Source organism: Pleurodeles waltl, chromosome 3_1, assembly GCF_031143425.1.
Source record: "Pleurodeles waltl isolate 20211129_DDA chromosome 3_1, aPleWal1.hap1.20221129, whole genome shotgun sequence".
Classification (NCBI taxonomy): Eukaryota; Metazoa; Chordata; class Amphibia; order Caudata; family Salamandridae; genus Pleurodeles; species Pleurodeles waltl.
In genome coordinates, this window is record NC_090440.1 from 971,417,756 (window position 1) to 971,431,321 (window position 13,566).

Consider the following 13,566-nt stretch of genomic DNA (forward strand, 5'->3'; position numbering starts at 1 on the left):
TCATTATTAGCATTACAAAGCTAGGTTAAAGCGGTTTTATTTTCAACATGTCTTAGCAAAATATGGTTCATGAAGATTTTAAGGCAGATAATGACTAAAGGAGAGGTTTTGAAGGTAAATTTTCACAATGTTATCGATACTTCTGTTTGAGTTTTTGTGAAAAAGCAACAGCTGTATCCATGTGTGAAATAGTGAAGTGTATTAGAAAATGTGAAAGAGATTTTTATGTCACAGACCCAGCCTGCAGGTAGTATTAAAAAATCTAATACTTCTGAGATAAATATGAGGTGGTTTTCTCTTCTAAACCAATTTAAGGCCCATTCTGGAAGAAAACACTTGAAACAAAACTGATTTCGGCAACTATCTCCTCCACAAAATAAAGTAACACCACAAGTAATAAAGTGCCTGTCTTGTTAGGTCCAGTCAAAGGTTTCAATAACTCGAACCTGTGCTCAACCCCTGGTGACTATGACAAAAAGCAGACAGGCTTAACTTAGCAGTACCAAACCAGTCCAAATGTCAAAAACACAATACCATAATAATTCCACTCCAATTTATAACAAAAGAGAAAAAATAGTACGCGAAATAAGACCAAAACAACGAAAATCCAACAGGGGAATCAGACAAATGTGTTTTTAAAGATTTAAATGAATCTAGAGCCAAAAAGAGCAAAGTATCAATGGTATTCAATGGTCGTGATATGCTGGGACATAGAAATGATTTGAGGCAGACCACAGTGGAGCACAGACTAGATACACCAAGTAGATTGACTCTGCTAGGGTCTGGATGTAGGGGCGTTCAAAAACGTTCCTAAATCGCAATCTGAAAAGAGGCATTGTTTTCTGAGGAAAAACCTGCAATTAAAATTTACTCTGTGGCACTGCCAGTCAGATGCTTTTTTGGGGGCTGGTCCCCTGGAAGCACTTGAGCTAAAGTTTTGTAAAAGCTCCTAAACTTCTTTTGGTGTCAAAACAACCACAGGAGTGCACTTCCAAGGGCCGCAGGGGGAGCACACAATATATCATGGTGTCAGCCAGAGAAAAACAACAAAGTCCAATCTAGGTATAGTTGCCACTGGTCAGCCGGATTCTTCACAGGAAAATCCTCTTCAGTAACTGGAACCACCCAGGGACTCATCCTTATGATCATTGGAGTTCTTCTGTTATTGGATTTCATGTAGAAGAAATTCCAACCTCATTATGACCTTTGCAGAGGTCACAGATGCCAAGTGCAGTAGGTTCAGTCCACCTGGTACAATTTCACAAATTGAGCAGTGTTCTAAGGAAGGCTGAGTGAGGGTCCAGGTTTGTAGGATTCACCAGCCTTTGGGTAGGAGTCACCCTGAGATACTCCTAGGTCCTCTCTGATCAATTGAGTAAGGGTTCCTAGGTCCTGACGTACCCACATTTGCAGTAGATCCAGTTTGCTTTGCAGAACCAGGCCCAAAATTTAATGTGTCGTGACAAATACAAAGTGGCAAAAGGAAGGCATCCACACTACACTTGGGCTCTGAGGCTGGGTGTGTACTATAGTAATCCTAGTATCCCTCCACGTAAGACTAATATCCAGGTTGAAGCAGGCATTGTACCCAACACCCCCAGAGACAGAACTCTGGTAGGGCAAAAGTAGGGTCTTTCTGCAAATAGACAGTGAATACACAAGAATTGTCCTGACATCCTGTTCTCTCCCTTTGAAGTGTACCAAAGGTTTCCATGTGGACCATTAGACCTGTCAGACACGATGTGACACTGTGGTGTCAACAGAATGCCCACTGCCCCCACCCTGAATATTCTAATGAGCTTAAACAGTCATCTCTACCTGTCCAAAGTCAGTGTAGTGTGTGCTCCTCTGGTGATTTTCACACCTCTGTCACACCTCCTCCCCGGCTAACCACAGGCTGAGGGTTGGCAGAGACTGACACTAATTAGCCTTCTGACATCTCAGGCAGGTAAAAGATAACTTTCTAAAAGCTATTTTTCCTTATATTTGCATTACAAATCCATATTCTCCTTTGATTTTTTTTAATAACTATTAAAAATAGTTGTTGAAATAGTTGTCAAGCTTGTCCCATTTGCAAGATGCAGTATTAGTGTTTAATCTGTACTCTAGTTTTCTAGGTAGGACAGGTGGCCCAACAACAGTGAAAATAGCTCCTATGGCCTTGTCACTGTAGGGATGTTAACATTCATTTTCTACACATCTCACTTTTAAATACCATGCACACCTCCTTGTGTGCTACAAGACTTCCATACATTTTACTTAATAGTATTTTAAAGGGGAGGGATAACCTGTTAAAAAGGGTTACTTTAACAGGTTTCACTACAAGTTTTATACTGCAGCAGTCACACTGCAATCATAGGCCTGAAGCCATGTTTTCCTTTGTCACACTAAGGGGCGGCACAATTAGTGCTGTAATTCAAATGTGATATGTTAAATTTAATGCTGTAGTTGTATTCAGTGCACCATATAATATGGCCTTATAAGAAAGTTAAATAGGTCAATCAGGGATTATCCAATTTCCTCATGTTTTATGGGTCAATACACATACACTAGGCACTTGCTGCAGTGTGCAAGGTCTAAACAACAGCAATAAAATTCACAAAAAATGGGAGTGACCACACAAAAGGAGGCTTTTTCACACACCTGCCCCCCTACCTAAAAAGCCCAGGAGCAATAGCCATTCCTTTTCATTGTTTTGAGCACAAAGCATACAGGAAGGCAACTGCATTGGCTGGTTCAGTCCCACCCTCATATCCTACTGCCAAGCCCAATTCCTGGGGAAGTTGGACCATCCAAACAGTTTTAGGCCTACCCTCAAGTTCCGCCTTCAACAGCACTGCCACTATATCAAGCTCAGGTCCAGCCTCTAACCTGGTCCAGGGGAACCCATGCTCATCTTCAGACCCCACCCCAGATACAGCTTACCCTAGCCTGCCAATAAAAGGTTCCCTGCATGTGTATAGGACCATCATGGCCAACAAGATGATGTGGCTCATTCTGCCTCCTAGATCTGCCTTCTTTCCCCAAGTGAGGGCCTGCTCTGTCACTAGCCTGATGCCTGGTTTGTTTTTTTTAAGCTACATCTCAAACTCAATGGCCTAGTTTTCACAGACTTAGGGCCTGATTTAGATATTGGCAGAGGGGTTACTCCTTCACAACTTGACAAATATCTTGTCCACTGAAATATAAATCCTATTATATCCAATAGGATCCAGATTTAGGAGTACGGGCTGTCCGTCACCGTTGTGATGGAGTAACCCTCCGCCAATATCTTAATCAGGCCCTTAGTCTGCCAAAGGCAAGGTGGCCCCTTCCAGTATCCACAATGTTGCTGTGGAGGAAAGCGCGTAGCAAATACTGCCTTCTAGAAAGAGCACCAAGGAAGAAAAAAGCCCAGTGGGCAGAAACCTCCAACAGCAGTCAACAAAGGCTCCAGAAAGTTGAGATAACTTGACAACAGAATATCCTTAGTGGTGAGCTAGAGAAAAGCAGGACAGATCAAAGCAGATGTTACAGTCTTGAACAACAATACAAAAAAAGCAAGGCAGGGAGTAGAATACTTTTGGAGTACAGAGGAAATAGGGAAAGGAAAACATGCAAAGGATCAGGAAGAAATCCAAAAGCAAGGAGTCTGACAAACAACTACTCAAAGAGTAGAAAGTCATCCCCTTTCTAGGTCAGAAAACAGGAAGGTGTGTTGTCTCTATATTGATTTGGTAAAGACTCTCCACAACTTGCAGAGAAATGGCCATCTTAGAGTGGGACAATTATTTCCTTCTCCGAAGACCTCAGCAAGTAACCCTGAGAAGTTCACAAAAACCTAGCTAATGGAAAGGTTCATAGCCTATACAAACTGCAACTATAATTTTATTTAAATTATTTTTGGTGTTAGAGGCATCCCTTTGCAAATGCCACTCCATCTCTTTTTGCTCTGTGCCCACCTCTATTCGCCCCTCTCCCATCCGCTGCAAGGCCCTAACTCATCATCTTATTGTATTGACTTGCATTTGCATTTAGAAGCCAAAATCAAACCAGACTCATTGCACTCTACAACCATGAGGGAATGCTTTCTTTGTAAATATGTATAGCAGTGTGGTCTACAGGGGAAGTGTTTTGGGGTAAAGCATGAGAGACCACAGAGATGCTCTTTTCCTGTCTTGGGTAACCGGGCTTCACAATGAAGTGGTAAGAAGATGGACACGGGATAGAGGTCATCCAATTTACATTATAAGTTAGTGGGGGTTATTCTGCAGGTCACTTAAGAACTTTTTAGGCAGCAGCTAAAACCACTGACCCACATCCTGGACTGAATGCACCAGTAAAGACCGTTGCCCTGTAGTAAATTGGACTTGCCACATTAATCTTCTATTTTTTCACTCTCCATCATCCACTTTCAACTCATTGGCAACTGATAACCATACAACCATTGTCAAAGGCCTAAAGAAAACAAAAAGATCAAAAGGCATGATGATGCAGCTGCTGACCAAGTCAAGACAAATGCGCACACATAACGCAAGAGGGGAAATGCACGCATGCACATGCCTACGAAATGACATGGCCACTATTTTTGTATCTACCAATCTAAGATATATTGATATATATAAAAAACCATGTAATTTCACTAATGCCAAAACAATTTTTATAAGGTGGGGAGTCCCCAGCAATGTACTATCTGGCCCTCAAAATATTTGTTTTTTAAAAAGGACCGAAGGGATGGGTGAAGGAGTAGGTGAGCGAAACAAATGGGGACTGGGTGGGCAGATAAAATAAAAATGTGGGGTAGCAACACATGAGGGAGGGCACAACACATTGGAGTGAAGCGCAAAAAGGAGAGCAACATGGATGCCAGGGTAGGGTGAGTTTGGCTAGGGGAGAAGCCCAAAAGAGAGACATAGAGAGCAAGCAGCACAGAGTATGGGTGCGTATTTGGTGGGTGAAAAGCACACAAGGCAGAGAGCTGGAAAACAGATGCACTCTCATGGAGTGATTAATCAAAAAGAAAAAGTTTGGGCCAGATTCAAGAGGGCCTAGCACCATTCCAACGCCACATTAGGGTAATTGTATTTACGCCAAACTGGTGTTGGAAGGCCAAAAACACCATGCCATATTTACAAAGTAGCGCAATGCATGAATTGCGTCACCCTGTAACCCCCTTGTGTCACATTATGCTTGAGCCAGACATTCCGGCACTAGGGGAGTCAAAAGAATGGTGCAAAGAAATTCAAGAGATTTCTTTTTGTCATTGTTATTGGCATTTTTAACACCTACTAAGAGCAGGTGATAAAGGGAGGCTCCCATTGTTTTCAATGGGCCTCTGGGTGCTTTGCAGGATTAGTGTCAATATTTTTTACGCTAATACTGCAAAGCGCCAAACTGGCATCAAAAATTATGATGCTAGTATCCCTAACTGCTGCCATGATGCACCATATTTTAACTACGGCGCGCACATGGTAGCGTTATTGGGGTGCTAAGGGGTGCAAGAAAAGTAGGGCTGCACTATGTGCAGCGCCACTTTTCATAAATCTTCCCCGTAGTTCTCTAAAAGTAAGCAGTGGAATCATATATGTCAGCCAATCAAAAGAATGGTAAAGGATAGGAAAGATGCTATGCTCCAGAAGAGGGACAAACGCAAGAAGCAAATGAGGCTGACAATAAAGCCAACCAATGGTAAGCAATACGAGGGCTGTGAGCCCACTATAAGTTTTTGGAAAGCCCACAAAAACTCTTTCACTATCAGACGGCTTACACTGTCTGTTAGGCAAGATCTAAGCATTTGCTTCTTTTGCTGCATGAAGGAAATAGAATCACCGTGAAAACAGAATACTAGGATTAAACTACCAAATTACAATCATTTTGGGTCTCTCCTTATATTTAGCAGTATTTTTGCAGATTACATACATTTTCACTGAAGTTAGGTCCAGATGTACAAAGCTTTTTTCTGTGTGCAAACGGCCCAGTTCCCAGAATCAGTCCGTTTAAGCACAGAAAAAATCATTTTGGTATGCACAAAGAACAAGTTACTTACCTTCGGTAACGCTTTTTCTGGTGGATACAATAGCTACCTGTGGATTCCTCACCTTATGAATTTACCCTTGCGCCCGCATCCAACAGAAAATCTTCTTCCCAGCTCTCCACGTCGACAAGGACATCACAATTGCACGGCTCCACGCGACTCCGTCTGACATCACCGTGCCAATAAGAGGTGCTCGCCGGCATGCTGACGTCAGTTTCATCCATTTTTTACGTGCCTTTGAGGCGAACAGGTGAGAACCGACTCCACAATAACTCCAATAAATACATATATACATAAAACTTTCATGATGCAACATAATCAAAACCATCATTTATATATACAGGAAAAATATCAATATATACATACATCTCTACAACCACATATCCTAGTGCAATCCGACAGGCAACGGGGAGGCGGGTGGGACTATTAGGAATTCACAGGTAGCTATTGTATCCACCAGAAAAAGCGTTCCCGAAGGTAAGTAACGTGTTCTTCTGATAGATACAACTACCTGTGGATTCCTCACCTTATGAATAGAGTCCCAAAGCAGTTCCGCACTCGGAGGTGGGTGCCTGCCTGATTACACCAAGAAATCCTGCAACACAGATTGTGCAAAATGGCCGGCCTTCCGAACCTCAGAGTCCAAGCAGTAATGCTTTGCGATGGTATGGAGGGACGCCCAAGTTGCTGCCTTGCAAATATCCACCACCGGAACCCCCCTTGCCAGGGCCGAAGTAGCAGACTTAGCCCTGGTGGAGTGGGGTCTGATACCCTCAGGGGGAACCTTTTTCACCAATGAGTAGCAGATCTTGATACAAAGGATAACCCTCCTGGAGATTGTTCTTTTATGGACTGCTCTGCCCTTCCTCTGTTCAATATACCCCATGAACAGCTGATCTTCCAGGCGAAAGTCCTTCGTCCTTTCAATGCAAAAACTAAGCGCCCCTTTAGGGTCCAAGCGGTGAAGCCTTTTTTCCTCCTTCGAGGGGTGAGGAGGAGGGTAAAAAGATGGAAGGGTAATAGTCTGCCCTATATGAAAAGGAGTGACAACTTTTGGCAGGAAACCGCCCTGTTTGCAACACCACTTTATCTGGGAAAAACAAGGTAAAGGGGGGTTTAACAGAAAGAGCTTGAAGCTCATTAACCCGCGTAGCCGAGGTTATGGCAACAAGAAAAACTGTTTTAAGCACTAAAAACCTTAACGGGCAAGAGTGCATGGGCTCAAAAGGTGACCCCATTAAAAAGGTTAAAACAAGACTTCGGTCCCACTGAGGCACATGAAAAGGAGTGGGAGGAAACATATTAAGTAAACCCTTAAGAAACCTAACCACAATAGGTGATTTAAACAATGAGGGCTGATCTGGGAGACAAAGAAAGGCTGACAGAGCAGCTAAATAACCCTTAACCGTAGCCACTGCACAACCCTTCTTTGTTAAGTCCAAAGCAAATAATAAAATATCAGAAAGGTGGGCCTTCAAAGGATCAATTTGCTTTTCTCCACACCAAGCCACAAATTTTGCCCACCTGCCGGCATAAACGGCCTTAGTGGAGTGTCACCTGGCCGATAAAATAACATCCACTACATCTGGTGGGACAGAAAAGGGACTCAGGTTGCCCCGTTCAATTTCCAGGCATGAAGGTGCAGGCTCTTGAGGTGGGGGTGAAGAACCTGCCCCTGCAACTGCGAGAGGAGGTCTGCCCTGAGAGGGAGATGGAGCGGAGGGCACAGCAAGAGTGGGAGAAGGTCCGTGTACCACACTCTTCTTGGTCACTCTGGCGCTATTTAAATGACCTGAGCCCGTTCTTGGCGAATCTTCCTGTGTACCCGAGGAATCAAGGGTATGGGGGGAAATGCGGAAAGCAACTGGTTGCAACAAGAGATCTGAAACGCATCCCCCAAAGCTCCTTGCACTGGATACTGGAGGCTGTAGAATGACGGGCCGTGCGTGTTCTCCCGAGTGGCAAACAGATCTATCACTGGAGAACCCCACATCCGAAAGATGTGCAGGACCAGATCCAAAGGGAGACGCCACTCGTGATCGGCCAAAAGATGCCGACCGAGAGATTCTGCACGCACGTTGAGCACCACGGCCAGATGATTTGCTATCAAGCAAATCCGATGGTCCTGAAGCCAGGACCAGAGAGGCAGAGCTTCTCTGCAGAGAAGATACAACCCTACTCCTCCCTGCTTGTTTATATACCACATCGCGGTAGTGTTGTCAGTCAGAACCTGAACTGACTGACTGCGAAGGGATGGGAGGAAGGCCTTGAGAGCCAAACGTATCACCTGCAATTCTAACAGATTTATGTGAAAAGTCTGTTCCACTGGAGACCAACGATCCTTGGTGTCCAGGTCCCCTAGATGAGCTCCCCACCCTAGAGTGGAAGCATCTGTCATGACTGTGGCCACCGGAGGCGGCAGTGAAAACGGCCTTCCCTGAGAAAGGTTGCCACCCACAGTCCACCATCGTATCTCCGCTGCAACGTCTCTGGAGATCGTTATCGACTCCTCGAGATCCCCTTTGTGCTGAAACCTCTGCCTGCCGAGGCACCACTGAAGAGCCCTCATGTGCCAACGTGCATGAGTGACCAACAGAATGCAAGAAGCGAACAGACCGAGCAGGCGTAAGACCTTGAGGACTGGAACAACCGCTCCATTTTGAAACATTGGAATATACGGCTGAATGTCCTGAATCCGCTGAGGTAGAGGGCAGGCCGATTCAATGTTGTATCCAGTACTGCCCCTATGAACAGGAGGCGTTGAGAGGGCTCCAGGTGAGATTTGGGTACATTTATCGAAAAACCCAGACTGAACAACAACTGAGTTGTAATTTGCAAGTGACGCAACACAAGCTCTGGAGACTTGGCTTTGATCAACCAATCGTCCAGGTAAGGGAATACAGATATCCCCTTCCTTCTGAGACTTGATGCTACCACTGCCATCACCTTTGTGAAGACCTGAGGTGCTGAAGTAAGACCAAACAGAAGGACAGCAAACTGGTAGTGTTGCAACCCCACCACAAACCGGAGATACTTCCTGTGCAACTTGAGTATAGGGATATGAAAGTACGCATCCTGCAAGTCGACAGACACCATCTGTAGGAGGCTGGACTGGCTTGTAGTGAGTACCAAGGGGTACTTACACCTTGCACCAGGCCTAGGTATCCCTTATTAGTGTATAGGGTGTCTAGCAGCTTAGGCTGATAGATAATGGTAGCTTAGCAGAGCAGCTTAGGCTGAACTAGGAGACGAGTGAAGCTCCTACAGTACCACTAGTGTCATATGCACAATATCATATGAAAACACAATACACAGATATACTAAAAATAAAGGTACTTTATTTTTATGACAATATGCCAAAAGTATCTCAGTGAGTACCCTCAGTATGAGGATAGCAAATATACACAAGATATATGTACACAATACCAAAAATATGCAGTATAGTATTAGAAAACAGTGCAAACAATGTATAGTTACAATAGGATGCAATGGGGACACATAGGGATAGGGGCAACACAACCCATATACTCCAAAAGTGGAATGCGAACCACGAATGGACCCCAAACCTATGGGACCTTGTAGAGGGTCACTGGGACTGTAAGAAAACAGTTAGGGATAGAAAAATAGCCCACCCCAAGACCCTGAAAAGTGAGTGCAAAGTGCACTAGAGTTCCCCAAAGGACACCGAAGTCGTGATAGGGGAATTCTGCAGGAAAGACACAAACCAGCAATGCAACAACGATGGATTTCCAAACGAGGGTACCTGTGGAACAAGGGGACCAAGTCCAAAAGTCACAAGCAAGTCGGAGATGGGCAGATGCCCAGGAAATGCCAGCTGTGGGTGCAAAGAAGCTGCTACTGGACAGTAGAAGCTGAGGATTCTGCAGGAACGACAAGGGCTAGAAACTTCCCCTTTGGAGGATGGATCCCCCACGCCGTGGAGAGTCGTGCAGAAGTGTTTTCCTGAAGAAAGACCGCAAACAAGCCTTGCTAGCTGCAAGTAGTGCGGTTAGTGTTTTTGGATGCTGCTGTGGCCCAGGAGGGACCAGGATGTCGCCAATTGCGTCAGGGGACAGAGGGGGCGCCCAGTAAGACAAGGAGCCCTCTAAGAAGCAGGTAGCACCCGCAGAAGTGCCGGAACAGGCACTACGAAGAGGAGTGAAACGGTGCTCACCCGAAGTTGCACAAAGGAGTCCCACGCCGCCGGAGGACAACTCAGGAGGTCGTGCAATGCAGGTTAGAGTGCCGTGGACCCAAGCTTGGCTGTGCACAAAGGATTTCCGCCAGAAGTGCATAGAGGCCGGAGTAGCTGCAAAAGTCGCGGTTCCCAGCAATGCAGTCTGGCGTGGGGAGGCAAGGACTTACCTCCACCAAACTTGGACTGAAGAGTCACTGGACTGTGGGAGTCACTTGGACAGAGTTGCTAGATTCAAGGGACCTCGCTCGTTGTGCTGAGAGGAGACCCAGGGTACCGGTAATGCAGTTCTTTGGTGCCTGCGGTAGCAGGGGGGAGATTCCGTCGACCCATGGGAGATTTCTTCGGAGCTTCTAGTGCAGAGAGGAGGCAGACTACCCCCACAGCATGCACCACCAGGAAAACAGTTGAGAAGGCGGCAGGATCAGCGTTACAGAGTTGCAGTAGTCGTCTTCGCTACTTTGTTGCAGTTTTGCAGGCTTCCAGCGCGGTCAGCAGTCGATTCCTTGGCAGAAGGTGAAGAGAGAGATGCAGAGGAACTCTGATGAGGTCTTGCATTCGTTATCTAAGGAAATCCCCAAAGCAGAGACCCTAAATAGCCAGAAAAGAGGGTTTGGCTACTTAGGAGAGAAGATAGGCTAGCAACACCTGAAGGAGCCTATCAGAAGGAGTCTCTGACGTCACCTGCTGGCCCTGGCCACTCAGAGCAGTCCAGTGTGCCAGCAGCACCTCTGTTTCCAAGATGGCAGAGGTCTGGAGCACACTGGAGGAGCTCTGGGCACCTCCCAGGGGAGGTGCAGGTCAGGGGAGTGGTCACTCCCCTTTCCTTTGTCCAGTTTCGCGCCAGAGCAGGGCTGAGGGGTCCCTGAACGGGTGTAGACTGGCTTATGCAGAAATGGGCACCATCTGTGCCCATGAAAGCATTTCCAGAGGCTGGGGGAGGCTACTCCTCCCCAGCCCTGACACCTTTTTCCAAAGGGAGAGGGTGTAACACCCTCTCTCTGAGGAAGTCCTTTGTTCTGCCATCCTGGGCCAAGCCTGGCTGGACCCCAGGAGGGCAGAAACCTGTCTGAGGGGTTGGCAGCAGCAGCAGCTGCAGTGAAACCCCGGGAAAGGTAGTTTGGCAGTACCCAGGTCTGAGCTCCAGACCCGTGGGATCATGGGATTGTGCCAGCAATGCCAGGATGGCATAGAGGGGGCAATTCCATGATCATAGACATGTTACATGGCCATATTCGGAGTTACCATTGTGAAGCTACACATAGGTATTGACCTATGTGTAGTGCACGCGTGTAATGGTGTCCCCGCACTCACAAAGTCCGGGGAATTTGCCCTGAACAATGTGGGGGCACCTTGGCTAGTGCCAGGGTGCCCACACACTAAGTAACTTTGCACCTAACCTTTACCAGGTAAAGGTTAGATATATAGGTGACTTATAAGTTACTTAAGTGCAGTGGTAAATGGCTGTGAAATAAGGTGGACGTTATTTCACTCAGGCTGCAGTGGCAGGCCTGTGTAAGAATTGTCAGAGCTCCCTATGGGTGGCAAAAGAAATGCTGCAGCCCATAGGGATCTCCTGGAACCCCAATACCCTGGGTACCTCAGTACCATATACTAGAGAATTATAAGGGTGTTCCAGTATGCCAATGTAAATTGGTGAAATTGGTCACTAGCCTGTTTGTGACAATTTGAAAGAAATGAGAGAGCATAACCACTGAGGTTCTGGATAGCAGAGCCTCAGTGAGACAGTTAGTCATAACACTGGTAACACATTCAGGGCATACTTATGAGCCCTGGGGCCCTGGCTGGCAGGGTCCCAGTGACACATACAACTAAAACAACATATATACAGTGAAAAATGGGGGTAACATGCCAGGCAAGATGGTACTTTCTTACACCATCCAATCCTCCTTGTTCAAGACCAGAAGTACCTGTGCCAGAGTCAGCATCTTGACTTTTTCTTGGGGATCAGGAAGTATATTGAATAACAACCCTGGCCCCTTTCCTGCTCTGGAACCAACTCCACCGCACCTTTTGACAATAGGGTCTGAACCTCCTGCTGTAACAACAGGAGATGGTCTTCTGAACTAAATGAGGGACGAGTAGGGATGGGAGGAGAAAACTCCTGAAAAGGGAGAGCATATACTTTTCTCACAATGTTCAGAACCCATGAGTCTGATGTAACTAACTCCCACTCTAAGAGAAAAATATGTAATCTTCCCCCTACAGGAGAAGTATGGTCGATAAAGGGGAGAAAACTAGGGCTGCTTCCCCTGCTGTTGTCCTCCAGAGGAAGAGGATGATGAAGGGTGCTGCTGGGTGGCCCCTCTTGTCCAAACCCTCCCCCGCCCTCTAAAGGATTGATATGGGAAGGCTGGTAGGCTGCTGGACCGAGGACTGCGGTCTCCCTCGATAAACAGCTCCACGCCCAAACCCCCTGAACCTCCGAAAGGACCTAAAGGGGTAGTAGAGGAGGCTTGCAATCCCAAGGACTTCGCCGTGACCCGGCTCACATTGAACACAGAGAACATAGCATTCAAAAATGCCGCCGGATCCGCTCCAGGAGCCGGGAAGGCAGGATACCGCTGGTCTCCCTGTTGCACCTGTGCTTGCTGAACATCGGACTCCTGAGCAGCAGGTGAAAATCGAGGACTGGCCAGAGGGGCCACAACCTCAAAGACAGACGGCGCCGGAGAAGCCTCAGGGCTCTGGGGTTGAGAAGTCACCATTGGACTCACCTCCCATGTCGCACGGTGCTGACGAGATGGAGACCTCGATCTTGATCGGCTCCGAGCCGAACGACGTCGAGAGTCATGACGGCACCATTTCTTATGCATCTTCGAAGAAGCCTGGGAAGAGGATCTACGATGGCTCCTATGACCCTTCTTCACCTTGGCCAAAAAGAGTTTGGCCTCCCTTTCCTTTAACGCCTTTGGGTTCATGCTTTGGCAAGACACATACTCCTCAACGTCATGCTCAGAGCTAAGGCACCAAAGACAATCATCATGAGGGTCAGTGACCGACATGCGACCCCCGCACTCTTTGCATGGCTTGAAACCGGACTTCCTAGGAGGAGACATTGTAACTAAAAAGTCAGATAGCAACAAGATGAAACCCTTCAAGAGAAGCGAGAGCTAGGAGAAAACCATTAGAGTCGAAGGCATGGAAAAAAGGGAACTGACGTCAGCACGCTGGTGAGGACCTCTTATTGGCACGGTGAAGTCAGACGGAGTCGCGTGAAGCCGTGCAATTGTGACATCCTCGTCGACATGGGGAGCTTGGAAGAAGATTTTCCATCGGATGCGGGCACAAGGGTGAATTCATAAGGTGAGGAATCCACAGGTAGTTGTATCCATCA

The 13,566-nt window shown here is 46.6% G+C and overlaps 1 protein-coding gene across 1 annotated transcript in view; it reads right to left on the reverse strand.

Annotated features, from left to right (window-relative positions):
• Positions 1-13,566, reverse strand: part of ZNF683 (zinc finger protein 683) — a 71,683-nt gene that overhangs the window by 51,710 nt on the left and 6,407 nt on the right. The window lies entirely within an intron of this gene.